The sequence below is a fragment of the Oncorhynchus keta genome, chromosome 22 (genome assembly GCF_023373465.1).
Source record: "Oncorhynchus keta strain PuntledgeMale-10-30-2019 chromosome 22, Oket_V2, whole genome shotgun sequence".
NCBI lineage: Eukaryota > Metazoa > Chordata > Actinopteri > Salmoniformes > Salmonidae > Oncorhynchus > Oncorhynchus keta.
This window is the reverse complement of record NC_068442.1, coordinates 10,694,772-10,699,989: the sequence shown is the minus strand read 5'-3', so window position 1 is coordinate 10,699,989 and position 5,218 is coordinate 10,694,772. Positions and strand designations below refer to the sequence as shown.

At 42.0% G+C, this 5,218-nt stretch overlaps 1 pseudogene; it reads right to left on the bottom strand.

Annotated features, from left to right (window-relative positions):
- Positions 1-297: 297 nt before the first annotated feature.
- Positions 298-4,884, bottom strand: LOC118400822 (N-lysine methyltransferase setd6-like; annotated as a pseudogene).
- Positions 4,885-5,218: the final 334 nt, after the last annotated feature.

Sequence of the window (5,218 nt, the reverse complement as noted above, 5' to 3'; positions counted from 1 at the left end):
AAAACACGTCTTACTGCTGCGCCATCTTGGAAGAAGAGGAGCGAGATGGATTTTGGCCGACATTCCCCAAATTTTGTCATCGATGATACATTTGATTTCAATACAGTTTCGTATTAGAATCTGTTACAGACAGAGTAAACTAAGTTTTGTAGACTTTACCCTTTGCCAAAGTAAAAAAAAAGGATTGCAAGACCTAATTGAGTTCTTGCACATGCATTTCAGAGTAGGCGTTCCCTATCGGAAATGCAGATACATGCTAGAACGCGCCAATAGGCTCTTTTGGAAACAACAGGCTGTGGTCTATCTTGGGTAGTTATAAAAAATATTTAGCAATAGTGTAGCAGGGCTGTAAGAGGGTCCATTGCAGGTTTGGGTAACTTAATGACCCATGAAGGAAATGGAGCAGTACTTAACTGTCTATAGGGGGCTCTTAAAGAAAAAAATGCTCATCACTCTCATACAAATTCACAAGGATACAGTATACAGTAAAATCACTCTTTTCCAAATATGTTCAGTTAAAATAGAGCCACTGGCCAGCTTTATTCAAATAGTCTGATTAATTCCTTCAGGTTTGTTTTGAGAAGATGTCTCTACAAATCAGTGAGTGCTTTGGGATGGATTGAGTGGTAATTCAGGGTTTGGTGAGTGTAACGGTTCTCTTTAGGTGAAGGAGAATCCGACCAAAATGCGGCGTGGCTATTGCAATCCATGTTTAATGAAACATAGTAAACAAGAATCAAATACAAAAACAATAAACGTACCACGAAAACCGAAACAGCCTAATACTGGTGCAAAGTAACACAGCGACAGTAACAAGGACATCAAGACACTAAGGACAATCACCCACAAAACCCAACACCAAACAGGCTACATAAATATGGTTCCCAATCAGAGACAATGACGAACACCTGCCTCTGATTGAGAACCATATCAGGCCAAACATAGAACTAGACAAACTAGACATGTAACATAGAACACCCACCCAGCTCACACCCTGACCAACCAAAACATAGAAACATACAAAGCAAACTATGGTCAGGGTATGACAGTGAGCTCCAGAAGCTGGTGCAGGATAGTCTTTTGGCCATAGCGGACTTGCAGTGCCCTCCTCTCCCGGCTACTCAGTTAAGCATGGCCATCTTTATCCTTCAGCAGTACCTTGTCCTTCTGCATGTCCTCCCCAAATGGGTCCAGTATTAAAGGGACTGAAGCGTGCACTAGACACCTCCACAGAGGGTCCAGACTTGGCAGGCCCTCGTTGGACAGTGCCTGCAACATTTTCTCCTCATCGTCGTCTTCTGCCTCCTCCCAGCCTTCGTTATCACTAAAGTCCTCAAACTCCTCCACTGACCTGCACAGGATCTAGGGAGAGAGGCAAACACCAATGCAAACCGGATAGTCTTAAATATACGTCTGCCTGCACTCGAGTGAGTTACTATGGTTATGTTTTGGTCATGGTTACCTTGAGTGCTGTTTAGTTGAGGGACCCTGACTTTCAAGCAAAAACTCCACTTCTCCACCAAGAGGTGCTGTTTAGCTTCAGACTCAGTCGCTGGGATTGGGAAGCACAGGATAGGACAGGACAGACTGATTTAAAGTGTCAATGGAAAACCATAAGGATATGTGAAGAACTCAGGATCATTTAGAAATGTGGTCTCTTATTTGTGTTGATTCAGTGTGAAGATATTTACGTGTAGTGTATTTGGAAAAAAATGTGTCAGGTGTCTCTATCCACCCCTACTCATCTGTCTGTGTGTTCAGTGTGTTACAGTCAAAGCACATCTGCTTTGTATATGTTGGAAAAGGGTATGTCTGCAGTGTCGTTGCTGTTGCTTTGATCTGGCTCGGCAAATCATGTGTAGGAGCTGCCAGTTGGCCATCTGACCATACGTGTTGAAGACTTCCTCTCCTTTCTGGGTACTTTACATGGACACAATCTTCAAAAATACTCCTGTAGATGCAGAGAGAAAGGAGAGAAAGGGACATATCATCACAGCATAACATATTGTATTCTTGCTTTAAACCCACTACATAAAATCAGTTTACAGAATATAAACTGTAGTTTTTTACATATAGGTGTGTACTCCAGATTGCCGTTGTGATTGGTTTAACACGGTTTAACATGTACCGAATGGCCACCATCATGGGGGGATTGGGGCACTCATTCAGGGGCTCCTGGAAACTGCAGAGTAAAAGAAAGGAAGGAAATGAGAAACAGTGGATTATGGGATTGTATTCAGACCCAAACGGAAAGCACTTGAAGCATATCCGCAGCACTACAGTACAAGTGTCAAAACAGTTGTTACTTCTGTCAGTAACCACCGAAATGGACAACATACATAGGACACTCCTTTTCAAAATTTTACAAGTAAATCACCTCCACTCCATAGAGTGATAGGCCATGTTTTGGGACACAAGCAATGTTGACTGTTTAACCTCTAAAAAGACGGAAAAGAGATACATTTAAACAGCTGTAACCCTTATTTCAGGTTGTAGATATATTTACACGACCTCCACTGGAGGACTTGTGGGTTTGGCAGTAAAAATAAACACGGGTTACCACTGAACTATAACTTGTAGTTTCTCTGGACCAAGTGATATAGCCAGCAGTCACAAACAATTTGCTTTACCTCTTTTTCCTTATACTGTATAGTAAGACACTGATCTCACCTGGGGTGTGGTGTGTGGAAACAAATCGCTCAATCACACAAGAGGGGTTTGATGTGCGGAAATCATCACCCAATCACAGGAGAGGCTTTTAAAAGGAATATTATGGAGAATCTGGGTTGCATGTATGGTGCCAGAAACAAACCTGTTTCCCCCAAAACAGCTCACGCTGCAAATATTAATTGCAATAGCTATTCTAGCCAGTTAGACTTCAGTTTTATTTTTTACTGGCAATATGTTGGTGTGTCTAAAATGCATCCCAATTTGGGTCTTAATTGTGCTTAAGTAGGGTTGCAAAGTTACCGGCAATTTACCAAAGTTACTGGAACCTTCTGTAATTTGTGTTATTAAGAGATGGCAATCTATCTAACTTTGGTCATTTATATTTGAATAACTTAATTTAAAAAAAATCACATATAGTATTCATTCTTTATATCGGTGTCCATATTGTCCATGTGTTTGAGTTTCTAGTGGATAGACCATATGGTTCAAGAGAAAATTGCATAATTAATTAAAAAACAATGGCATTATTTATAACTCTGCAACTCTTCAAACCATTAACATTTTTTCAACTGCTACCAGTTTGGTGCCAAAACATTTACAACAAAGACATAGAGGGTAAAATAAATAAAAGTGTGCAAAAATATATATAAAGGAAGCAAGTCGGGAAGCAAGTTTAGGGAGTGAGTGTTTTAATAAATAAAATAAACTATGAACACGGAACACAAACAACGCACCAACATGAAAACAGAATCAAGAACCAAGGGGAGTGACAGATATAGGGAAGATAATCAAGGAGGTGATGGAGTCCAGATGAGTGTCATGAGGCGCAGGTGCGCAAGACGATGGTGACAAGTGTGCGGGATAATCAGCAGCCTGACGACCTAGAAGCCAGAGAGAGAGTATACGTGGCAATACCCTTCCTTTGCAACCCTATGCATAAGAATCATATATTGTATCTTATATTTTGGATGTATGATCAACTTTGTCAATTATGCTGCATTAACAATATACGTAAATTGTATACTTGACAGGAGGAAAATATCAAACGTCTATAATTTGGGTGGACTGTTTTGTAATGATGAACAAGCAGCATTGCAGAAAGCCAATCATCCCACTATTCTATAGCCCTTCCTTGATGACAGAGTCATGCAACTTCTCACCTGTAAGCCATGACAAAAGCCACCATGCTTCTGTAGAGGTAAAGTGTGTGTCTCTCTGGTTCCCACAGGTTATGGTGTAACGTGATGAAAGGTAGGACGATGTCTTTGTACTATTTCTGGATGTTGGTGAGGTCAGTGTCCACCGCCTCTGGGATCCCAGTCCACTTCGAGAGTCTATCCCTCTCATCCTTTGACCTACAAACCACATCCACAAAATACAACACAGCCAAAATACCAGCAACTGGAATCACAGAGCGAGAGTATTTAAGTCTACTCAACTAAGAATATAAGATGTGCGTATGTACTGTATGTGTTTGACCTTACCAGAACATGGGGTGATCCAGAGCTGTGAAGTGAGGCCAGAGGGATAGGTAAGGCCTTCAGTGGGACTGGGGAGATGTGTACTCATACATCAAAGCCAGGAGGGGCACCCAGCCAGAAGTGCTCTCCAGAGATATTTACCTAGGGAGGCAGGGGACCAGATGTTTTCTTTGGGGGCCTCCGACCAGAGGTGTGTGTGTGTGTGTGTGTGTGAGAGATGCAGTCACCTTCCAGCATTTGCCAGGACTTTGGTGGTGCAGAAGAGCCATTCTGGGTATAGTGAAGAGCAACTCCCCCCTCATCTATGTCCTACCAGCATGCCATACTCTGCTACTGTGTCCTCCTTGCTGATGTGAACACAACTGAATAAGCATGAACACCGAATGCACAGAAGTCAGCTGAGATTCACCCCCAATACACCTAGGTCTGTGAAGTGGAGGGCTTTTTACTTATTGTGGACAATGTCTTTATACTTTTTCTGGATATTATGAATGTGATTCCTTGCTGTTGCGTTTCCACCCTTCACACCACTGCAGGAAGCTTTGGAGGGTCGCTGCCCTCGGTCTTCAGAAAACAAGGATCAGACCCCCACAACAACCAACAATGCAGGCTGGTTAGGTAGGATTAAATATCACGTTAAAAAAAAACGCACTAAGATTCTTATTAATCTAGCTAGTTACGGGTTCTTGCTAGCTACATAGCATTCATAACTTGCAAGCTACATCGCATTCATAACTTAAAAATCGTTTACCAAAGCACTAACGGTAGCTAGTCACATCATTGCCTGGAAACCCGACGTTGAATTGCATTGAATTCTATCAAATCATGACGTCAGTAATCTTCAGGTCGGAGCTCTAGAAAGATGCCAGAGTTTGACTTGGAATTCCGAGTTGGATGACCTTTCAAAACAAGTTTCCCAGTTGGAGCTCTTGTTTTTCCCTGAGTTCCAAGTTGTCTTGAACGCACTGAAGTCCAGTTGTTTTATATAATCAGAGGGGAAGAGAGATGGCCTACTCGGCGGAAAATCCCTCCAGCAGGTGGTGTTTAATGTTTCGCCAACCAAGCAA